This window comes from Bactrocera dorsalis, chromosome 2 (genome assembly GCF_023373825.1).
Source record: "Bactrocera dorsalis isolate Fly_Bdor chromosome 2, ASM2337382v1, whole genome shotgun sequence".
In the NCBI taxonomy this organism is placed as follows: Eukaryota; Metazoa; Arthropoda; class Insecta; order Diptera; family Tephritidae; genus Bactrocera; species Bactrocera dorsalis.
Window position 1 is genome coordinate 71637816 of NC_064304.1, and position 26532 is coordinate 71664347.

At 37.4% G+C, this 26532-nt stretch overlaps 2 protein-coding genes across 3 annotated transcripts in view; both read right to left on the minus strand.

The window, feature by feature from the left end:
- The window catches only part of LOC105227852 (uncharacterized), a 65929-nt gene that overhangs the window by 7382 nt on the left and 32015 nt on the right, over nucleotides 1-26532 (minus strand). The window lies entirely within an intron of this gene.
- LOC125776664 (uncharacterized) overlaps nucleotides 1-26532 on the minus strand; it is a 51545-nt gene continuing 25013 nt past the window's right edge. The window contains exon 2 of the mRNA XM_049450159.1: nucleotides 1-26532. This exon is cut by the window's right edge and continues 6643 nt beyond it. The gene's annotated coding sequence lies outside the window, so the exon portion shown is untranslated.

The window sequence follows — 26532 nt, forward strand, 5'->3', positions numbered from 1 at the left end:
GAATTAGACATCTCTCGCACCACTCTCCGACGCATAATTCATAAAGATTTGAAGATGTTTCCATATAAAATTCAAATGGCACAAAAACTAAACCCAGCTGATTATCCGCGACGCCTTAATTTTGGCAAATGGGCCATCGAAATGGCTAAAAACGAAAAATGGTGATGTTGACTGGCCACCGAGATCACCAGATTTGACGCCACCAGACTTTTATTTGTGGGGTTATTTGAAATCCAAGGTATACGCTAATAAGCCAAAGACCTTAGCTCAACTGAAAGCCAACATTCGACGTGAAACAGCCGCCATATCATCCGAAACATTGGCCAAAGTCATGGAAAATGTCGAAAAAAGAGTGCATTTAGCTGTCAAAGCTAAAGGTGCCCATTTACGCGATCTAATTTTTAAATATTAGCTGAAACAAATCCCCTTGGACCAAAATAAATTATTTTTGAAATGAACAAAAAACATTGTTTTCTTTTGTTCTTTTTTTTTAGAAACAAATGGGTCAACTTTAAATGGCCTACCCTGTATGTGCGTATGACATTCTCACACAAATAATGTATGCGTACGCATGTAAATCAAAAAATACAAACATTTTTCTGGAAAAACAACAATAGTTTCAAAAAATCATCATACACACATACTCACAATATGAGTACACACGTATGTAAATATGTGCGTATGACATTCCCACACAAACAATGCATACACAACATACAAACTTACATGCGTTCTCATGTGCATATGTCACCCGCAAAAATTACAAATATTGTTCTACAAAAACAACAATCGTTTGAAAAAGCATCAGAAAATATCATTTCATTCATAAAAGCAGACGCCATTACATCTCCCCGAACATGCCTTGCCTACAAGCGTCTTTTCGCGACGATTTCAAAAGCTAAAAATCATTAATTGAATATATTTCTGAAATGTATGAGAAGGAAAAAGTGTCAACCCCGCAAAAATAAGTATTAAAATATATTATAATAAAAATGACTACATAGTTTATTTGTCGATTTTCAATTCAAGAAATTTTTTATTTTATTTTATTAAAGCTTACATAATAAACAAATTATTATATAAACTATAGTACGCAGCACTAGCATCATAGGCTTTCGACTGAATTCAAGAAATGTTTCAAAGAAAATATTCAATATTCCTCTGATTCATGTGTACAGTCAATCCCGGTTAAGTAGTACTCCGCTTAAATGAAAATCAAATCCCTCCCTCATAATTTTTAACAGCCTATATTATATCTTGCTGCATCTCCCGGTTTGTTTTTTGAAATATCATAGAAATTATTGTCTTAAGTACGACTCGGTTAAGTATCCGCAGTCGCTTATGTACCATATTATATTATTATTTTTAACTAACTATAAATATCTGTATCTATGATTGTGGCACATAACCAGGATTGACTGTATTTGTCAACGAATGTAAAAAATATTTTGTAATTCTGAAATATTTTTACGCAGCTGCGTTGATATGTATGAAAGCTCACACACAAACATACATACTCGTACATGTTTACGCTGGTTTGTAAGCGAAGCTGTACAGCGGCAAGGGAAGCGGTATCAGTACAGCTCCGATATTCTACAATTAACTTTTTGACAAAGTGACAACAGAGCTTTTGTATGAAGCAATGGGTGTATATATTTACATACAAAGTTGTGTGTAGACAAATTTACATTATGTTTATTTTTTATATTATTATGTTTAACTTTGTATGTAAATATATACGAATGTTTCTTTCAAATTTGTTTACATGAACACAAAATTACATACATATGTATGTGAAGAATATGTGAACTTTATGCGTATGGTTTTTTAAATCTGTTTACATGTACACATTCTTATATGCACATGTCTTTTAAGATTTTATCAAAACGGGATTTTATCAAAAAAAAAATTTATCATTACGGGTATGGTTTTTAAAAATCTGTTTATATGTAAACATAATTACATCCATATGCGAATATGTGCACCGGCTTGGTCTTCAAAATGTTATCAAAACCTCTAATGCCCAATATATAAGTATGTACATATGTATGTATGTATTTATATTAATTTAGGTAATAATGGAAATATGACTTTATTGTAAATCCCAACACAACTAATGGAATTCATCATTAAATAGGTCAAATTGCACATACATACATACATATAAGTATACTAATAAGCTTTGTTATCATATACATATGTACATGTATTGAGAATATCTATAAATTATATCCATAGTCGCTTGCGCATTGAAAATATGCGAATCTGTAAGCGTACATTGAAATTAGCATAATTTTTCTCATTTAACACTGAAAATGCTCAATTCTGCTATTTTCGACGCTTCTGTTAAATATTGGTAAAATCCGCTTATAGAAAAGAGTACCCCTGATTTTGTGGTGAAATCCACTAATAGAAAAGAGTACCCCACCAAAAAATGAAATATCGTTAAACGGTGCTGCCCGTGAACCTTCTCTATATTATACGTTCTCTGTAACAGGGTCACTAAATTACTATTGTGGCAATTAGAGACATCAAACGTGAAGGTAGAGATATTAAACTATAATAGATAAAAAAAAATAAGCACATTATTATTATTATTTATGTGGGGGTCAACCGGGATCGCAAATCAACTTGCTTTCTACCCAGTCTTTGAAGTATAAGACTTAAAAAACCAATATCCACGGTCTTCAAAAAAGACACAGCAGGTTGCTGAAAAATTGGAACAAAAACAGAATTCTGCAGAGCCACTAAAGACAGGAGCACTTCCGGACGGAAAAAAGGGCAAAAATTCACGGCAGTCATGGGATATCAGAAGCAGTTACGATGACATCAGATATTGCACAACTACGCGCACACATCAACGTACTAACTCAAACTTTGCAGCAGCAAAGCATTGAGAAGCAGAATCGAGTATCAGCGATTGATTAAAGCCAATCGTTTAAAGGAGTATCGACGGGCGATCAAAACGAAGCAATACGCTTGCACATTAACGACCCCATGGAAATTGACCTGAAATTATTCAAAGCACTTCCACGGTTCGATGGAAACAAAGATCAATATAGATCCTGGAAATCGCAAGTATCGACCTTTATGGATGGTATAAAAGAATTCACCAACACCCTAGATACTACAGTGCACTTGGCCTAGTACGCACCAAAATAACAGGAGCAGCAGCAGATATTCTTAGAAATCCCAACACGAAGATGAATTTTTATTCCACGTCTAGCCACAATCCGCATCAAAGCGAGGTTCTTCAACACATCGCTGATTTGCGCCCACGCCCCGACGGAAGAGAAGGACGATGTGACCAAAGATGCCTTTTATGAGTGCTTGGAGCGCACTTATGAGAGATGCCCCCGCCACGATGTCAAAATCGTGCTTGGCGACTTTAACGCCAGGGTGGGCAAAGAAGGTATCTTTGGCACTACGGTCGGTAAATTCAGCCTCCACGACGAAACATCCCCAAATGGGTTGAGGCTGATCGACTTCGCCGGGGCCCGAAATATGGTTATCTGTAGTACTAGATTCCAGCATAAGAAGATACATCAAGCTACCTGGCTGTCTCCGGATCGAAAAACCACCAACCAGATCGTGTTGTGATAGACGGAAGACACGTCTCCAGTGTTTTAGATGTGCGTGCGCTCCGAGGTCCTAACATAGACTCGGACCACTATATTGTTGCAGCCAAAATTCGCACCCGCCTCTGTGCAGCAAAAAACGCACGCCAACAAACACAAGGAAGGTTCGACGTCGAGAAGCTGCAATCACAACAGACAGCCGAACGTTTTTCTGCTCGGCTTGCACTCCTGCTCTCTGAGAGCACTCATCAACAATTCGGTATAAGGGAACTTATATTCATTTCAAACTCCTTACGTACAGCTGCAACCGAAACCATTGGTTTTCGGAAAGTGCAAAAGAACAGCTGGTACGACGAGGAGTGCCGTGTCGCAGCGGAGAGAAAACAGGCTGCCTACCTCGCAACGTTACGATCGACCACAACACGTGCGGGATGGGATAGATACCGAGAGTTGAAGAGGGAAGCGAGACGCATTTGCAGACAGAAGAAGAAAGAGGCCGAAATGCGTGAGTACGAACAGCTCGATAAGCTGGCCGACAGGGGTAATGCTCGAAAATTCTACGAAAAGATGCGGCGGCTTACAGAAGGTTTCAAGACCGGACCATACTCTTGTAGAACCCCCAAAGGTGATCTAGTTACCGATGCCCAGAGCATACTTAAATTATGGAGGGAACACTTCTCCAGCCTGCTGAATGGCAGTGAAAGCACAACACCGGGAGAAGGCGAACCCGATTCCCCAATCGATGACGATGGAGCAGACGTTCCATTACCCGACCATGAAGAAGTTCGAATAGCAATCACCCGCCTGAAGAACAACAAAGCGGCAGGGGCCGATGGATTGCCGGCCGAGCTATTCAAACACGGCGGCGAAGAACTGATAAGGAGCATGCATCAGCTTCTTTGTAAAATATGGTCGGACGAAAGCATGCCCAACGACTGGAATTTAAGTGTGCTATGCCCAATCCATGAAAAAGGAGACCCCACAATCTGCGCCAACTACCGTGGGATTAGCCTCCTCAACATCGCATATAAGGTTCTATCGAGCGTACTGTGTGAAAGATTAAAGCCCACCGTCAACGAACTGATTGGACCTTATCAGTGTGGCTTTAGACCTGGCAAATCAACAACCGACCAGATATTCACCATGCGCCAAATCTTGGAAAAGACCCGTGAAAGGAGAATCGATACACACCACCTCTTCGTCGATTTCAAAGCTGCTTTCGACAGCACGAAAAGGAGCTGCCTTTATGCCGCGATGTCTGAATTTGGTATCCCCGCAAAACTGATACGACTGTGTAAACTGACGTTGAGCGGCACCAAAAGCTCCGTCAGGATCGGGAAGAACCTCTCTGAGCCGTTCGATACCAAACGAGGTTTCAGACAAGGCGATTCCCTATCGTGCGACTTTTTCAACCTGCTCCTGGAGAAAATAGTTCGAGCTGCAGAACTCAACAGAGAAGGTACCATCTTCTATAAGAGTGTACAACTGCTGGCGTATGCCGATGATATTGATATCATCGGTCTCAACACCCGCGCCGTTAGTTCTGCTTTCTCCAGACTGAACAAGGAAGCAAAAGAAATGGGACTGGCAGTGAACGAGGGCAAGACGAAATATCTCCTGTCATCAAACAAACAGTCGTCGCACTCGCGACTTGGCACTCACGTCACTGTTGACAGTCATAACTTTGAAGTTGTAGATAATTTGGTCTATCTTGGAACCAGCGTAAACACCACCAACAATGTCAACCTAGAAATCCAACGCAGGATAACTCTTGCCAACAGGTGCTACTTCGGACTGAGTAGGCAATTGAGAAGCAAAGTCCTCTCTCGACAGACAAAAACCAAACTCTATAAGTCTCTCATAATTCCCGTCCTGCTATATGGTGCAGAGGCTTAGACGATGTCAACAGCGGATGAGTCGACGTTGCGAGTTTTCGAGAGAAAAATTCTGCGAAAGATTTATGGTCCTTTACGCGTTGGCCACGGCGAATATCGCATTCGATGGAACGATGAGCTGTACGAGATATACGACGACATTGACATAGTTCAGCGAATTAAAAGACAGCGGCTACGCTGGCTAGGTCATGTTGTCCGGATGGATGAAAACACTCCAGCTCTGAAAGTATTCGACGCAGTACCCGCCGGGGGAAGCAGAGGAAGAGGAAGACCTCCACTCCCTTGGAAGGACCAAGTGGAGAAGGACCTGGCTTCGCTTGGAATATCCAATTGGCGCCTCGTAGCGAAAAGAAGAAACGACTGGCGCGCGGTTGTTAACTCGGCTATAATCGCGTAAGCGGTGTCTACGCCAATTAAGAAGAAGAAGAAGATAAAATAATAAACACAAAATTATTATTATTTAACTCGTGCGCATACACGTTTAAACAGCCGCCTTCCCAGATTCAGCTTTTCATTGTGTCGAATTCGTCGCCGAGTTAAAGGGTAAGCCGGGAGTTTTTATATATTTTTACATGGTCCTTCGAGGTGTACCGGACGGACCGGACGGCACTAGTGGTAACAAAATAACAAATTAATCACGGTGACGCTTTCAACAAATTAAAAAAAAGAAACCGATAGTGAAAAATTTTGAAAAAAAAACGGTGGCGACAATGTTTGGAAAAAAAAGTCGTTGCACACTGGTCGATTTCATAGGATAAGGAATAAAAAGATAAATGTTTGAAATTTACTAATGCTTGTATCAAAACTATTTCTTAAAAAACCAATAAAACTAATGATAAATACACTTTTGCTCTATCTCATTCGTACGCGCTACGAAAAGCGAGAGAAGTGAGACAATAGAAACACGCAGACTGTGCAGTTAAAATAGCTGAAAAATTATCTCTTATAAAATATCCAACCTATATTTGTGTAAACTTTCCCGCCCATATATTTTTGAACTTTGGTGTTTAGAAAATGTGTGAAGAAATATCACTTATCACCGAAGCAAATTTAATAAAGCATTAGTATTTATTTATTTAGTTAAGTCTATGAACATTAATTCTTACAGACTAATGGAAAATTAAATTACAGTTAAATAGGTAGATAACTTAAACTAAAAAACAGAATTGAGGGTATTAATGAAGGATACCCTAGAGTGAGAAAAATCTAGAAGAACTTTCTCGGAAATCGAATTAAACTCCCGCATAGCACGCTTGAGGGGAGCATATCCAGCAAAATTAGTACTTAGAGAATGGACCTTCGATTTTCCAGCAATTTAAGATGTAAATTAAGGTATTGGGTCAACGAACTTTAATGAGCGGAGAGCAAATTTAAGAAATATCTTTTGAACACGCTCGATCCTCTTAATTGACGAAATGCAATATGGTCTCCAAATGAACACTGCGAACTCCACAATGGACCGAACAAAACATGTATACAGTAATTTTAACGTGTAGAGGTCGGAAAAATTTAAAGCATTTCGACGGACAAAGATTATGAGTGATTTAGAAGTGATGTAGTTGATGTGATTACTGAAAGAAAATCTGTTGTCAAAGATTACCTCAAGATCTTTGATTTCAGTAACACATTTTAGGACGTTTAGAAATATTGTAACTTGAAGATAAGATGCTATGTCCCCTACCATAAGAGATCTGAGAGCATTTATCTAGATTCAGAAGGAGCTTCGATTTCACGCACCAATCATAAAAAGAATCAATATCACACCGAAGTTTGAGTACATCTTGTGGGTTTTTGATTATTGCAAAAATTTTTAAGTCATCTGCATATAACAGGAAGTTAGCGAAAGAGAAGCAACAGGAGATGTCATTGATAAATAGTACAAAGAGAAGTGGACCCAAAACGCTTCCTTGTGGCACTCCCGATGACGCAATGAATGAATCAGATGACACTCCATCGATACTGACAACGCATCGTATATTGTGTAAATATGATTTAATCCACTGCAAGAAGACCGAGTGAAACCCTAAAGATGATAATTTTTTAATTAGAGTATTGTGTGAAACTTTATCAAAGGCCTTAGAGAAATCTGTGTAGACACAATCTACCTGAAATCCAGCGGAGAATGCAGACATACAATAATCGGTAAAAACCGCTAAGTTTGATACAGTGGAGCGTCCCGAGACAAACCCATGCTGATTGACATAAATTATTGATTTTACTGCAAAAAAATTTTTATTTTTAACAGAACACTCAAAAATTTTCGAAATAGTAGAAAATTTATATCCTTTCTACCACCTTTGAGAATCGGGGTAATGCATGTCAATTTCCAGTCAGAAATAAAATTCCCAGAGCAGAGAGACTTATTAAAGATAAGCATGAGAGGATATACCAAGGCAGTACAATTTTTTATAAGTACAGGCGGAAGCCCATCCAGATCCAATTTGGAAGAAGACTTAATATCACCAATAGCCTTGGCAATATCATCCTGTGAAAGACACAGTGAGCCAAAATTTATGGATGGGAAATTATTAGCCGAAAAAGTAGAATTAGTACCGGGATCATCGTGAACATAATTCGATTTGAAAAATTCAGCAAACAAGTTGGAGATTTCGCCAGGAGTGCATGCTGACTCATCACCCCAGCGTAGAGCAGAGGGAATTGCCGAACACGCTCTTCTAGATTTTACAAAGTTCCAAAAGAACTTTGGGTTCGACTTAAATGCAGACTTCGTACTAAAAATAAACCTTTTATAGAGAGACTTATCCAATTCATTAAACAGTTTTGTGTAGTGCTAATATTGAACAAAGAAAACATGAGATTTAGTTGAAGAGAATTTTCTGTAGTATTTATTTCTAAGGTTTTTTAACCGCCTGAAGTCCTTAGTATACCAAGGCAACTTATATGGTTGCATATGTTTGAGCGGGATATTATTATGACAAAATTCCTGAATTGATTTCTTAAAAATCGAGAAACTATTAGCAGTATCTAATCCCGAAAGTAAATCATCCTATTTAATCTCGGAGAGCAGATTGTTGAGTCGTTCAAAATCACAAAATGCAAAATTAAAACCAAGCTCATCAATAGGTTTAACAGGAGCGAAAAGATAAGTATCCACCTCAAAAAGGAGTAATTGAAGATAATCCATCAAGAAACCTGAATTTTAAGTTATCGCTGAGAAAGACTAAGTCAAGAAAACGATCGAGGTTATTTGAATATGAGTTGACTTGAATCAGATTGAGACTAAGCAAGCTATCAATGAGAAATAACTCCTGAGGAGACGAAAAATTGGAAGGAATAAGAACAGGACTATAGGAACAACCAGACCAGGCGATATTGCTTAAATTGAAGTCGCCCAGTACACAAATATTATTCTCTTTCACCTTATTTAGTACCAGCGAGGAAATATTATTTGCGTGCAACTTATACAACTCTAGAGGACTATTAGGAGGGATGTATGAGACTACAATGAACAGAGCGTCATTGATACAAATACATAGTTGGTCCAGAATGGAATCATCATTATCAAGCATAATAAAACGAAGACGATATTTGCGATGAACTGCTAGGAGAACACCACCCCCTCTTAAACAGCCAGTTTTTTCATGACGGAAGACGTAATAGAGATTTGAATCAAAATATTCACTATCAAAGTAACTGGAATTCAGCCAAGTCTCAACAATAACAATAATATCGAAATCCGAATGTGAAGAAAAGTTGCGAATAATATTTGATTTACACCTAATACCCGATAGATTTTGGTAGTACACCTTAAGACAAGAGCCAGTTGAAGAAGGTGCAGAAAACGCATGAAAAAAGTCGTGACTAACAGACATGACTAACATCCACTAATCTGCAGCGCTGTTGTAATAATGCGAGCGTCTCGAATTGTTCACTTCTCAGTGAACTAACTTCCGAAAACAAAGAATTAAGCACAGCATTTACCATATTGAGGTCATTAGCATCTAACAAAGGTTCGCTCACTTCACTTTTTGATTGAGCATTGCGCACAGATGGCGACGCAGGCGGCGAGCGAATAAAATTTCTGCGAACTACCACGCATACTTTACAATAAAAAGCGTTTTTAGACTTCACCAAAAAATCGACATCAGCCTGTGATAAATTCACACACAATAAGTGGAAGAATTTATTGCATTTACTGCAGCTGATCTTGGGCTGAGCACGATCAACTCTATGGCCGCAAACTCACGGCATTAAAAAAGATTAAACAATAGAACGCGGAGCAGAGAAAAAATACGTCCGTTCACAGCGACGACCGAATTGTATTCTATATTTACTTATTAAAAGCTTCGTTAACAAAAAACTTCATATTAACTACCCTGTTATGATAACATTTTAAGGGAACAACAGTTATCCGGAGCAAGTAAAGGTCTCAGAATCTGATGTTGAAGTTGAGATAAAAAAATTATTGGACCACACTGCGTCAATGAAGTCCTCTAATTACCTATTATTAATAGGAAAATGTGACTTTGATGGCAGTCCTGGGCAGAGCGAGTATAAGCAGAAATTTGAAAATAACGATTTGGAATACAATATTTTATTTGTCACAACATATGTTCCTGATAATAAATTCGCAAAATGATGAAGAGCACAAAAAAATTTGGAAAAACCCAGACCTTCGCCCACCCGCTATTTCCGTCCTGTTCGAATTCAACTCCAAAAGGAATCAGTTCAATGAACCCTAAATGCACTGGATTTGCGCTAGACACTACAAGGGAATTAACTTCAAAATATTCCTGGTTTAAGTTAAGATGTATAGACTACATCATACGCGAAAGAACTAACGGGTCGCTACAATACAGGTCTTGCTAAACCTATTACTTTTGGGCTTAGATCCTTCTATCACCAGTCAAAACTATCATGCAAAAAGTAAATCAATTTTATTAAAATCAATTTTTGTTTTTTTTTAAAGCTTTTGCAAAAGTTTCACTTTTATATAGGCAATGGAAATATTTTTGGCCGCTGATTCCATACAAGACCGACCAATGTGCGTTGGTGACCAAAAACTTTGGAAAATAAATATAGTTTAAAAAAACTAAATAACATGTTTTTAAAGCAAATCAAACTCAAAAGTGAAAAATAATTCTTTGAATAAACTAACAGTAATAATGAAGGAAAAATTCCTGCATTGGAAAGCGTGGCATGCTCGATATATGAAAAATATGTCACAAAGCACCCCACGCTTTTCTCACAATAATGCAGGAATTTTTCCTTCATTATTACTGTTAGTTTATTCAAAGAATTATTTTTCACTTTTTAGTTTGATATGCTTTAAAAGCGTGTTTTTTAGTTTTTTTAAACTATATTTATTTTTAATTTTTTAGTTTGATGTGAGAAACCCCAAAATTTGTTAAAATATGAACTATGACATGTAGTATTGGTTAAGTAAATCGATACTTAGGCAGCATTTAATATCTACTCGTAACCTTTCACTGACTAATTGTTACATTATTTGCGACCAAGTTCTATTGACGACTTTACGAATTATTACTTCTTAATCGAATCATTTTTTCTAAAGCTTCACTGTTACATGGGGTTTTACCTGTCAACTTTGAACAGTCCAGTTCTTCAATTCAAATACAGTCCAAAGATCTACAACGACTAAGTGCTACATAAGCTTATCCAGCAGCAAACAGTCGAGAGCCCAGATAAATTGCTACAGGTTCTACTGTACAACCTTGCATCTTATGAACGGTCGACGCCCAAATCAGCATGCTATTTAAATGTCACTAAAACTAGTTTTATATAGATGTTGCATACTTTTAAGCGCATCTTTTTGGTGAGCTGCTTAAACTTACTATCGCCTTCCTACAGTGTCGCTCAAATATTCTACATTTCAGTACCACTTAAAAAAGTTACAGTGAAACTTCGATAACTCGTATTTGCACATCTTAAATACGAGTTATGGAGTTTTTCAAGTTATCAAGTTACACAACTTATAGAGGCAACATACAGAATATACGAATTATAGAGTTTTTTTTATTTATTTTTTCAATTTTACATAAAAAACAAGAAATGATTGTACATATTTAAATTTTAAAATATAAAATACATATGTTATTCAATCAATATATTTATGTATGTATTTTGAAAAATTGTACAAAAAAATTAAGAAAAGTGTTAATTTTAAAAGAAATCCGTAATACGTTTTGACGGACATTATTTTGGCGTATTTTATCTATGGCATTATCAATGCTTACAATGTCATTAAAAATAGTGTCTTCAACATTTGATGCCATGAAAAAAAGACGCTAATTTTCAATTCTACGCTAGTTGTAGAAAACAAAGCAAAACTTATGAATAAGCGTAACTGTAAAATAATAACGGTTAAAAAACGTACTATGTTTTCGTCACGTACGGTTTTTTGTGAAAAAAAATACGAGTTGTAGAGGCTTTTGAGGAAAAAATACGAGTTGTGGAGGCTTTTGATACACATTTTTCAATTTTTGTCTCAAGAAAAATACGAGTTATCAAAGGGACCGAAATACATGCATTTTTCGCGAATTTTTCTATGAAATATCAAGGTTTTCCGCTTATCGAGGTTACGACTTATCGAAGTTTCACTGTACAAGTGAAGCTAATAAAAGCGTATTAAAAAGTACCGGTAGTGATATTTGGAAAAAAAAGGTCAATGTTTGAAAAAAATAAACACTTGTTGGTGACAAAAAATTTGGCAAAACGGAAAAAATAACGGTGGTGACAAAATTTTAAAAAAATTTCATGTACATACATATAAATTAGGTTGTCAAAAAAGTCTTACGGTATTTTCGCTAGTTGGCGCTGAAAGCGCGTAGTTCTAGTTTTATTCGTCGCATCGGGTCATGCTATACCTTCTTGGAAATCTCATTTCACGCGCTAACACGTGTTTGATTGATTGTCGTTTCTTTTAAGTCGTTCGTGAGTTATAGCGTCGCAAACATGGAGCAAAATAAAGAAAAAATACGGCATATTTTACAGTACTACTATGATAAAGGCAAAAATGAAACTCAAGCCGACAATAAAATTTGTGCAGTTTATGGACCCGATACAGTTCCCATTTCCACCGCACAACGATGGTTTCAACGTTTTCGTTCTGGTGTAGAGGTGGTCGAAGATGCGCCACGTTCCGGAAGGCCTGTCGTCGAAAATTGCGATAAAATAGCTGAATTGGTTGAAAGAGACCGGCATAGTAGCAGCCGTAGCATCGGCCAAGAGCTGTGCATGAGTCATCAAAAATTCATTTCAATTTCAATAAAAAAAAAATTCAATAAAAATACCACAAGACTTTTTTGACAACCCAATATATAACATATGAAAAAGTGAAGAAAAGTGCAGTTACAAAAAAAAAAGAAAAAAAAGGGGTGACAGAAAGTGCAGTGCAAAAAATAATATACATGTATGTATGAGTGACCGAAACCAAAACAAAAACAGGAAAACAAGGTTTTATACTTATCTGTAAAAGTCGTGGTGCGCAAATCGAAGAACATAACATATGCAATATAAGAGCTGAAGAGCTGTGACAAATAATCCACAAACAAAAAAACAAAATTAATACAAAAAGCTACCAGGAAATCACAACAGCAACAAATGGACCGGAGAAAGAAGCACAAGCACGCACATTCAGATACGTACACACCACATACACTTCCGACGACGGAAGTGTCCAAAAAAGGAGCTGGTGCCAGTATTGGGGACGGCGTTTCTTGTGCCGACCAACGGTCGTAGTATAGAACTTTAAGCCCACGGATTGTTTCGGTGTAGGGGCACATCGGTATAGCCCCTTAATCGACCGCTTGGGTGGTCGGTACTACTGATCCGGTCGGCACTTAAGAAGCATTCTAGAGCTAGGCTCTAAGCTACCGGGGGGTTGGCAGGTCGCGGATAGCCGAACGGCCTATAGCAACAGGTTAGTTGCGAAATAAGTTAAAACGAATAAGCAATTCACGACGATGAGCGGCAGGAGACGATACGCGGGAAGAAACAAACAAATGGAGAATTATTCGAAAAAAGATACCAAAAACAATACCAGCAGTGTACAAGACTGCAAGACGAGCAACGGCAATCAAAGCCTCGCGAGGATGAGCAACTGACGCGCCCCCGCCAGAGAAAAAAGCATTTCAAGAGGAAATGCAAAAGAAGCCTATAGCTAGCAAGAGGAAGAAAGGCGTCATTCCTATAAAAGGAGGAGGAAAAAGAAAATGAGCTTGGAGAGGACGTGTCGAGAATCAGAAAGACGGCAAAAGGCGAGAAACTCCTGGAAATGAAAAAGGCTCAAACGACAAACACGCGTACATATGAAAAGGAGATATGTAAAGTATTAGGTGACCAGGCACAGATAAGATCAACAGAGATCCGCGACCTAGATGAGTAACAACAAAAAAATACATCGTACATGCAATTCAATCGCAAATTAATGAGCTAAGCTCCCTCAGGGAAAGCTCAATTAAAAGCATGAGGCAGGCATACGCGTGTACGCAGACGGCGGTGATCATCATTCCGGCATCGGGCGCAAGAACACTGATTGACGTACGCAAAATCAAGATTAGGATAGAAGCCGAACCTTAGGAAGCGTTTCAGATGCCTGGAATTTGGGCATCTGGCGGGGGCGTGTACCAGCGAGGATGACAGAAGCAAATGTTGTGCAAAATGTGGTGAAAAGGGGCACTTCGCAAAAGAATGCGACAAAAAACCATCGTGTGTGTCATGCAAAGCTAACGGAAAAAAGGATACGGATACACCCAATGAGAAGTTGGAAATGTCCCCTCTACTAAGCGGCATGTAAAAAGGCGAAATGAAAGTTGTACGAATTAAAATAAATCTATGCGAAACGGCCCAAGATTTACTGAAACAGACAATCTACGAGTACCTTAATTCCCGACAAAGAAAGCAAAGCAGCCAAATGGGGCTGTGGTGAAAACGCCTTCCAAGACAAGCCGCTCTTGGGGAAATCGTACTATACGCAAGCAGCCGCGAAACCAAGGCAGTCTAAAAAAAACGGAAAGTGATGAAAGGTGGAAATGCTAGATGAGAAATCTTGGACTTCATGCTGGATGAAAGATTGAGTAGCTAGACCGACTTTGACCGACAAGCTAAAATGCTGGTGAGTCACGTAAGTAAAACTTGCGACGCAGCCATGTGTGGAAAAAGACAAAACGGAACGAAGAGATTATCACACTAAGAAGCGAGTGTCATAAAGCGAGACGCCTCTCCTAAAGAAGATTAGGTACGCCAGAATACACGAAACTGCGAGAATACTTTAAAAGAAAGCGAAATGAGTTCAAAAAACTTTTAAAAAAGTAAGACCTTAAGCTTCAAAGAACTATGCGAGAAGGGAGATGAAAATTCGTGGCGTGATGTCTATAAAATAGTAATGGCAAAAGGCAAACAAATGCCAATAAGGCAAAGGCAGTGGCCAGGCTATGCGCCATTAGAGTGGCCTGTGCATTCAGAACGGTCTCACATGAAGCGGCCAGTATCATATCCGATCTTATGACTCCGGATTTAATGGCCTCAGAGTTAGGTAAAGTCTACCTAAAATATAAAGATATGAATAGGAGTCTTACGGCTGACGAGCGAAAAAAGGAGAGACAGGTGAGACTCGAAGAGTGGCAAAGACAATGGGACGCGGCAGAAAAAGGAAGATGTACGCACAAGCTCATTAAAAACTTTTCAGCCTGGATTGTTGCCTGGCTGTTTCAGGGAATACCTTTAGAGATTTGATCCCGACGATGACACAAAATTTTCATTCTGCAACAGTGCCGATGAAAACGCCGAGCATATATTTTTCTTCTGCTCGAGATACGAAAACCACAAGCTGCAATCAAAGCTGGTATGGGTGAAAATGAAAGAGTGGGCCGCAACAGCGGTCCCACAAACTCCGGATAAGAGAACGGTCCTGCGAAGTTATACCTAACGGCGGTCCCGCAGGGCCAAATACAAGCTAACGCAGCCGGAGTTAAGGGTCTGGTACCTAGGCGTACTGCTACGCAAGTCCAGTAAAGTAAGTTAGATAATACTAAAAACACAAAAAAAGATCACCACATACACTCATATTATCCCCAAAAGCCCCTGCCGGAAATCAGAGTGAGTTATATCGTTTCCTTTCAATATGTTATATACATATGTATGTGGTTTATGATTAAACGAGGGTAAGAAAAACACTCTTATATTTTTCAATACAATTTAATTTAATTAAAAAGATTAGTTTTGACAATTCGTATTTAACAATAAAAATGTATGGTTTAATGGGTATAAGCGAGAGTTTTATTGCAGCGCGAGATCGGTCACGAAAAAACGTACGTTGATGTGCGAACTGCATGTGACGAAGTGAGTCTGCTTTCCCGCTGCCCTTGCTTTTTGTTGAGTGGGTTGGCGTACAGATGTGTTGAGTTGCGCTGTAGCATTAGGATGCGCCAGTTTTACCGGATAGAGGAGGTGGATGCTTAACTCATTTAAACATCCTGGCCTCCGTAGGCGAATATTTTGCCTAGTTTTATATATATAATCTGAGACATGTAATATGTAATGGTTTTGATAGAAAATTGTATTTTGTGGAAGTATTGGTGCTTGAGGTAGTAATTGCGTTTGCGTGTTTTGACGACTTATTGTATTATTATAGCAAACAAGTTGTTTGCATGTAATAATTTGTTAGCGGTTACTTAAATTTCTTATTTCATCGGTATGGCATACCGGTTGTTTATTATTTGCCTTTTCTATGTTATCGGCTTATAGGCGCCTGGCTCAGATGTGGCCAGAATGGGTACTCCTTAGCCCTAGATTTAGGACTATGAAATTAGAGGGATCTTGCGAGAGAATGGCCGTGAATGGAGAACGGCTCCGATTCATAGAGTAGAAAATTCTTCATAATTAAGTTGATGCTTTGTAGAGCTGATTTCCCTAACTCACCCAAATGAGGAGCGCTTGGATAGATGCGATAAGAGCGACCCTTGCTTTTTGTAAATGTAGGTGCGTCACTTTATCGCATTGGTGATCCCTTAACTTCCTTTTGAGATTTTATTTATTTTTGAAAATTATTGAAAATGTCGGTTTTTCGACTTTTTGATACAACTGTGTTATATTTTGTGTTTTAGTACGTATGCACTAATTTGGCGTTTAGTTGCCCGCCACCGCTCTAGGATTTGTTCAGAATTGTTTTTTCATTATTGGCGAAGGCCATCCTGTGGGGCCGAAAAGTTGTATGTGCTTTTATTAATTTGGCTTGTCAGAGGTCACTCTGACTTTGTTTTTTATACCAAATTGTGGAGTATTAGAAAATTGTGGGTCTATTGGTTGTCGTACGACGTACCGACCATTATTTGATCGAGTAGTTGTGGCTCTAGAGAAGTCTTCACAATACTGATCTTTTAGAGTTTTGTTTGTTATAGGGGGAAGTTTCCTTAACATTTGAAATTTCCTTAATTGTGTATTAAGGTATTTGTTTGTATTATACTCACCTTCAGTTTGTATAGTGGTAACTAATTCTGTAACTGGTCCACTTTGTAATTCGATGTGCAGGGTTTGAGCTTTTTGTGCTTTTGAGCAACATGATAAGCAATTTTTATAATTTTGAATTTCGGGTTTTGCTTTTACAATTAAACCCGTGGTCTCCGTTTTTTGTTTTTGTATGAGCGCTTTTTTGGTGTGAGAGGGAATATGTGTTATAATGAAGCATTGTATGATATCTTTTGTGACAATGTAAGCAATTAAATATGCTTTTGCAATTTGTATATGTATGCGCATGTGACAGACAATTTTTGCAAGGTCTTTTTGACCTGACAAAATTATTTTGTTCGTTAACTTTTAAGTTTTTGCAAGATATAAGTTTATGCCCTCTGGCTTTGTTTTCTTTGTTCTGAGGTGAACTTTTGTATTTTCTAAAAGTTTTTGTTTAAATTTTTGTTGCTTCTAGCTGGGATCTATTTCAGCTTCCTTTTTGGTCGTATTTAATGTTAGTTTTGATTATTTTCTCTTCTAACCTTTCCGCAATTTCATATTGGGTGGTGAGAAAATCGTTCATTAGTTGCCACGTTGGGCACTTTTTTCGTTATGGGAGCGATTGCTCCCATAGAAGTAACGACTTTTCTGGTAATGCGGCGGTGCAAATGTTTACCAGAATTGGGTCCCAGATGTCTTACGGAATATTTAGTGTCGATAGAATTGACAAGCAATTTGAAACAGTAGATTCTAGTTTGATGAATTCTACACTTGTTTCTTTCTTAATTTTTGGCAAGTTCATTAGTGTCGTTATTTGTTTATCGACCAGTATTCTTTCGTTTTCATATCTCGCTTTTAGAGCTTCCCAAGCCATATTGAAATTATCGTCATTAAGAGCGAACTGTTTTACTATGACGCCTGCTTGACCTTTTGTCTTGTATCGGAGGTGATACAATTTTTGTGCTTTTGATGTTGTTGTTGTAGCGGCAGAATTCTGCCGGGTCCGTTCCGGTTACGTAGACCCGACTGTCGCGGGAACGGCTGTGCTTTTGATAGTTGTGGATGGTTGATGTAAACGGAAGGACGGCCATTCTTCATAACCTCCATAGAATCTTTCTGTGTCACATGCGGGCACCTCGAGGTGGATGCCTGAACTTGCCTCTTGATATGCATTTGTGGCACAGCTCTACTCTCGGATGTGGAGTAGGTGCAATTGCTTTTATTAGCTTTAATTGATCGTACAATCGCTTTTGTTTCTTCGTACTGATGTAAGCAGTTTTCATATATTGTGTAAGCCGATAATTTAAAATTGTGTGGTAGATCTGTATCGTCAGAATCTACTATGGCGTCATGAGCCACTTGGAGACGAGTCCAAAAATTGTTAAGATTTTGGCTTTTTATTTCTAATAACGATTTCGAGTTTTCGTGAATCGGTGAAGAAGCAAATCTAGTGCAGTATCTTGTTAAACTGTCAATTTCTGAAATAAATTTAACAATCTGTTTTGAGCGTGTAGCTCCAGGTGTATTTTGATTTTTGTTATTGTTCATTATTTGTACTGTAGGGTAAAAAATCTGTCTATATGAATCAAATTTTGCTCAGTGTAAGCCGAATACTAATATAATAAATAAATAAGAGTTTATTTCATGTAAAACTGATTTTTTATTATTACCATTTCTTACAGTTAAAATATTTTATTTACATATATTTTATTATCAAAATATTTTTTATTTATTTATTCCGATTGTAATTAGTAAGTTCTTAATGTAATTATTTAAAACCGCTTTGTTATTTACTTTATATTTCTTATGTCCGAATGTTGTGTAATTAGATACACCCTAACACGTGGACTTGTAAACGTGATCTTATAGGTACTTGTGTTTTGAGCGATTGAGAGCTCGTTGAAGAGATCAATGCGCTATTTACCTAAGTAGGCACGAATTGTTTGTGTGTTTATGATTATTCTTAAGCAATTGAGAGCTCGTTAGAGAGATCAATTCGCTTTTGTATGCAGTCCTGCTTGCTTTTGTTTGCCAAAGAACAAGGGGTATTGCGGAATAGCTGCCAATATGGACTTTGAATATGTGTTTGTACTAATATGTGTCACATGCAGATTCTTTGCTGTATGTTTGTATAAGTTAAGATAGCAAGTGTAGCTACATCTACAATTTCTTTGGCTGCAGTGAGCGGTTTGATCTTTTACTCAATAATGAGCATCATTATCACTCAGCGCATGCATTATCACAACAAGCACAGCTTCTCGGGTGTGCGCTGCTCCATTTCATACTCGAGCATAGCAACAACGATGTCGTGCTCCAATGAAGTACCAATACATTGCGCTCCATTAGCGGATAATGGATTAAGAGCTCAAACCGAAATGCGGCACTTAGGAAAACGGGGAATAATTATTGCCAAACTCTACTAATTACGCTCAAGACGCAATGCGACAATCGGTAAAGACTCAAACCGTAATACAGCACTAAGGGAAGTGGGAAATAGTTGTTACATAGCCTTGCGAATAACACTCAAGCCGCAATGCGGCGATCGGTGAGTCTGGTAAAATATAGGGTTGGTTGATCGTGGAGTAATTTATTAAAGCTCAGAATAAAATCTGCATTAAAACGACTAGGTCATCCTTAACTGGCGCCCAACGTGGGGCCTGTCACTTAGCAATCAACTTTAATTTCAATCAGAAGAACTCTGCAAGCAGAACTGCCATATAAAGGCGCAAGTGGACAGGACTTCAAAAAAATCCGTGACATCGATGGAATATCCTCCATATATTTATATCCTAAGATATTAACACCCGTGACATCGAGGAAAATTTAATTTACAGCAAATTTGTGAGTAAAAAATCAAAAGTGATAAAGTGTTGAATATTAAAAGTTTATATTGAACTGTGTGAACTTAGGTTTTTGACTTCATTTTATGAGTTAAAATTAGTGAAATTTTACTAAATGAAATAAAAATAAAAAAATTAAAGTAAACAATTTTAAAAGGAATATAAATAAATTAAAAAATTAAAATATTGATGATCAGATTTTATTATTTAAAATCATTCCCAAATTGTGAACCCGAAAATACCCTTTTCATAGCGAAATTAGATATACTAATTGAATATATATACTATATTGTATTTGTCATGGTGAAAGGTTTAAATAAAATTGTTTCTTAAACTCACATACAATTAAAAAAATTTATCATAAAAATTAGTGAGGGTGTAAGTTTGGCTTTTCCTAGAAATACAGTATTTTAAGAATTTCCGTGTAAACGGCATTGGCAGTGAGGGTGAAAGTTAACCTAGTTAAAAAACGTGCAATTAAAAGGTTTACATAAAATACAAAATGGAGGTTACTATGGATCAAGCGCTACAGGCAATAAGATCAGCTAATCAAGAAACTAGATTGGAACTAACGACACAAATTAATAACCTTACTTCAGCTCTGAGGCGGCTTGAGCCACCGCTTGTCGAGGCTTACTTACCAGTTTCGATTAATCCAACAATAGACTCGGGACATTTCAGTCTTGATTTAATAAAATCCTTGCCTGAATTTAACGGGGAAAATTCCTCCTACCCAGCTTGGCGCTCCGCGGCAAATTTTGCAATTAATTATTACCCCGAAGGTTCGGAACAGTACTAAGTGGCAATGGGTATTTTTAGAAATAAAATTACTGGGTCAGCTAACACGACTTTATCGTCCTTTAACACTGTTTTAAATTTCAAGGCAATAATTGCTAGGCTTGATCAAACTTACGCAGATAAAAGGCCAATTCATGCCTTGTAAAATGAATTGAGTATTTTAAGGCAAGGGAGTTTATCTATTTCAGAATACTACGATACGGTAGATAGGTATTTAACACTTATCATAAATAAGCAAATAATGACACGCAGCGGGAACGCCGAGGTCATTATGGCTCTTAACAACCGAGCAAGGGAGAATGCATTGCGCATTTTTATTTCGGGTCTTCGTCGCCCTCTTTGCGATATTTTGTTTACCTCTGGTCCAAAGGACTTACCTTCTGCTTTAGCTGCTGGCCAGGAGCTTGAGACTAATCATAAGCAATACGATTTTGCGCCAACATTTGCTATGGGTAATTTAGTAAGACCAAATATGTCCAAGCCAGCAGTACCTCGGTACACATTTTCTCAGCCCTATCGGAAGAACCTCCCACCAAATATGAATAATAGACCACTGCAATGGAAGTCGATCCCGGTTCTTCCGTTTATCGAAATCGCACAGCGCATGAAAATAATGTTTCATTTCATAAACCAAACAACGACCAATCTCAACCTAACGTTATGTTGCCACAGCAACAACACACAACCTCACCAAGTATTTAAACGCTCTCGAGATCAGTCTGGTTCTTTCCAAACACCGTATTCAAAGGCTCAGAAGGTAAATTATATACCCGAAGCAAGTTCCGATTTTGACGGATCTGATACCTGTGAGGACCATTATAGTCCTTATTCGCATGTTGATATGTGCCATCACGACTATTCAAGTACAACACGCGCTTCTATTGATCATTTAGAAACCGAAATTAATCATTTAAACTAGAATCGCTCCTACCATTCGTCATAACTAAAATAACGAGTGGCCAGGAGCTGAAATTGCTAATCGATACAGGAGCTTCGAAAAATTTTATCAAAAATCTTCCATTCCTTAAGGGAATTAAGATAATGGAAAACCCATTTACATTAAAATCGATAAATGGGGTCAATCTTATAAATAAAAAGTGTTTGATCAATGTCTTTAATCATACGTCGACGTTTTATTTGCTTACAAATATAACCACGTTCGACGGTATAATCGGCTATGATTTCCTTAAAGAGATTAATGCTAAAATTGATATCGAAGCAGGGTATTTACGTCATCATAGTGGTTTAACCGAACTTCAACATCTCCGTTGTAATTAAATCAATTCTATCACAATAGAAGCGGGCACTGTCCCATCCACGATTAAAGCGAAGTTTCGTGATATGATTGATAAAAATTCAAGTGCATTTGCACACCCAGGTAGAGCCCTACCATATAATACGAACGTAGAGGCAACAATTCGCACCATCACCGATGACCGAATATTTTCAAAAAGTTACCCTTATCCAATTTCAGCAGCGAAGTTTGTCAACGCAGAAATCGAATCCCTTCTGAAGGATGGCATAATTCGTCAGTAGTGTTCTCCTTATAACTCACCGGTGCATGTGGTGACTAAAAAGGGTCTGGACGAAAACGGAGAGCAAAACGCATACGCATGGTCATAGATTTTAGAAAAATTAACAAAGAAACTATCGCCGATCGGTACTCCATTCCTGATATATCTGTCATTCTGGCAAATCTAGGCAAGTTATTATATTTTACCACTCTAGATCTAAAATCTGGGTTTCACCAAATTAATTTACGAGATGAAGATAGACCAAAAATAGCATTTAATATCAACAACGGTAAATATGAGTTTTGTCGCTTGCCGTTTGGCTTAAAAAATGCGCCAAGCATTTTTCAACGCGCTATCGATGATATTCTTCGCGATGAGATAGGTAAAACTTGCCACGTTTACATTGATGATATCATCGTCTTTTCGCGCGATGAAGAATCGCATTTGAATCATATAAATCAGATTTTAATGAAATTAGAGGCAGCAGGTATGCGAGTTTCACCAGAAAAATCCAAATTCTTTCAGACAGAGGTGGAGTTTTGGGGATTTTCAGTTTCGCAAAATGGTATTAAAACATGCCCTAACAAAATTCAGGATATCCTTAACTATAATATTACAGAAACCTTACGCTCTTTACGGCCTTTTCTAGGGCTTGTAGGGTATTATCGTAGATTTGTTAGGGACTACGCTTCTATAGTTAAGCCACTAACTAAGTATTTGTAAGGTGAAAATGGGCACGTCGCAACTAGTAAATCAAAACACGTTCAGATAATACTTGATTCGGATGCAAAGCATGCTTTCAAAAAAATTAAAACTATACTGGCATCCGAAGACGTTCTTTTACTGTACCCAGATTTTAATAGACCCTTTGAGTTAACAACTGATGCTTCATCAAATGCGTTAGGAGCTGTATTATCTCAAAATAAAAGGCCTATCACGATGATTTCACGCACGCTCTCTAAAACTGAGCGAAATTACGCAATAAATGAGCGCGAATTGCTTGCCATAGTATGGGCGCTTAGGACTCTTCGGCATTACCTTTATGGTGTTAAAAATATTCAAATTTTTACAGATCACCAGCCCCTTATATTCTCCATTTCAGAAAAAATTCCTATGCAAAAATGAAGAGATGGAGTGCTTTCATCGAGGAATTTGCGCCCACATTTCATTATAAACCAGGGAAGGAGGATAAGGTAGCTCCCGGATATGATAAAAATGTTGAAATCCATAATTTCGAAAAAAAACTCCTAAACTCCTATCGGAGGGATGCCAGGCGAGATCTTACACGTCGACATTTTTTTTACTGATAAGCAACACTTCCTAACATGTATCGACAAATTTTCCAAATACGCGGTTGTTAAACCTATTTCTTCATGATCCATGGTAGATTTTAAAGAAGCACTGTTCGAAATATTATTGATATTTAAAAACACAAAAAAGAAAAAAAATTCCATTCAACTTTAATGGAAATAGCCCGCTGCATCAAACAGCAACAACGGTTGTGCGAGACTACAGATCTAATACTATCAGCAACATATAAATATAACAACAGCATTCACTCCTCAACCAATGCCAAGCCAATTGATGTTTTTCAAAATTGTTCAAATGAAGAATTGAAATTAATACGCGAAAGATTGTTTAAAGTACAAGAGAAAACCTTAAACAAACGAAACGAAAATAAAACGATGAAAACATATGAATCGGGAGAGAAGGTATTCTTGAAAAGAAATAAACGGCTTGGAAATAAATTTGATAGAATTTATGTCGAAAAGGTAGTGGAAAGAGATTTAGGACCACGGTACTAATAGATGGAAAAAAAATCCATAAAAGTAATCTCAGATGATACTTTCCATTAACTCACACATTCACACTCAAAAATCCTTACAAATAAATAATAAATACAATCAACACATATCAATTTTGAGTTTTTTGGGTAGTTAAGATAGCAAGTGTAGCTACATCTACAATTTCTTTGGCTGCAGTGAGCGGCTTGATCTTTTAATCAATAATGAGCATCATTATCACTTAGCGCATGCGTTATCACAACAACAAGCACAGCTTCTCAGGTGTGCGCTGCTCCATTTCATACTCGTGCATAGCAACAACGATGTCGTGCTCCAATGAAGTACCAATACATTGCGCTCCATTAGCGGATAATGGATTAAGAGCTTAAACCGAAATGCGGCACTTAGGAAGAAGAGGAATAATTATTACCAAACTCTACTAATTACGCTCAAGACGCGATGCGACAAAGTAATTTATTAAAGTTTTGAATAAAATCTGCATTACAACGACTAGGTCATCTTTAACTTATATAAGTTATTATATTTATATATAAGAATATATAAGAATATATGTATTATGTTTTTGTTGATAATAAATCAATATTTGTGCTTTTTGTAATTTATATTTGTTACACATATGTTTATAGGCGCATCGGATATTAAATTTATATTATATATAGCATACTAGCAACCCGCCCCGGCTTCGCACGGAAATAAAATATAAGGCCTATGTCACTCATTGAAAAAATGATTAAAATCGATCCCATAGTTTTGATTTATTTATTACTGCCCGTGGCCCACACGCGTTAATTTGGAGTAAAACAATTCCCCTTTCTTTATACCATGAAGATTTCCTTGCTATCTTTGGAATATCTAAATTCATACCCTACATTTTTTTGCACTTTTACATATTTATTTTATTTTTACAACAACAATTAATATATTACAGAATGTCTGTATATACAACGTTCACAGCTTTCTTGTCATTAGACAATACAAACATGTTTACTCTTGAGATAACTCTTGAAAGAGCGACATACAGTTGGCCATGTGAAAAACAGTCAACGCTCAAATCTAAGCCTGCAACGTTGAAGATTTGACGCTGCGATTTATTAATGGTCATTACAAAAGATGTCTTTACCGGAAATTGTAAACGTTTAAATTGGAATGGTGAATCCGATGGTATCATAGGGATTCGGGGAATCAATACATCTTCTCCGGTACCACATCCTGTGAGTATTGTGCACTCTATTATGAAAGTTTTCAGTGATTTTACCAGCAAACGCGTGCCATTGCAAAGTTTAGGTGGATTCAGGTTTCTTAATAAAATAACAGGACAACCTATTTTCAACACCATTTTGTGATGATTCGTAACTCGTGCTGATAATTCTCTGGCTCTCTGTATTCGATGTCTATCCCTATCTCGGGTGCGGCGAGCCTCACGCTCTACTGAAGATTCTCTCTCTCTCTCAGCTCTATATCTATCCCGAGCCTGACTAAGGCGAGCCTCACGTTCCGTTGACGATTCTTCATCTCTTGCTGAACGTAGTCTTCTGGCGTTCACTGTACTTCGACCTATGTCGACGACTACGTCTTCCAGACATGACTTTATATTTTCAGTACAAAATTTACTCAGTTCTATATGTATGTATAATTAACTATGCACAAATTGCCACATTATTATGTGCCGCACTAAAAAATATGTAAATACTTACCATTTAGAAACATAAGAAAATTACTGATGTAATATCTTCAAAAATATTCATATTAAATCAACAATGTATTTAAGGTATTTAATTGGATAAGGATAAACGCTGTATTGATTAAAATCGCTTCGAAAATAAGCTATTAGTTGTCGTAAAAAGTAAATGACAAAAAATGTTATTGTGGGTGTAGTCGTTGGAATTGATAGCAAATTTAACGCGCTCCGAATCAATAAAACTATTCAAAAACTGTATTTTAATTATTGAACGTGAACAGAGCGGTTTATTTCGCTGAAAAAATTTAATGTACATATAATCAGGGGTGTTGTGAAATCCAAGACAGAATTGCCTAGCTGTCAGAATTGAAAACCAATTCTGATTTTAAATGGTGTCACAGAATCTGATTGGATTTTCGTCTTTTCGAACATACACAAAACCAATATTCGAATCAGCTGTTTACCAATGTGACAAATATTGTGATTGCAATTTGAATAAAATTTGAAATGAGTTCAAACACAACACCCCCGAATTGCATGGAATTCAGTACGGTAATAACGACATGAATTGAAAATACATACATACGTACGTCCGAAGTTTAATGATGCGAGAGATTCGTACATACATATGTACTTACTACATACATGTGTACGTACCGAGTTCTTTCACCATACGATCTAATTCAACACGAATGAGGTGGGGTGAGCTTCCCACATAACTTCTAATGTTTCATTCGGTTGACAGCGAACAAACACACAAACAGCTTTTTTGGAAAAAGTGCTGCTCTTGTTTAAACAATTTTGTTTAAATAAGAAATGAATCAACTATTTTTTTTTTGATGTAGAACGAAAGTAAATATTTCAAAGTTTAACTTCAAGTAAGTTTCATTTTAATCGGCGGATTCGTTTATGATGTATGGCTGTGTAAACAAAAAATGTATGGTTTTTTACCACATTTTGTCCGAGTGCCACGCCCACTTTATATATTTCTTCA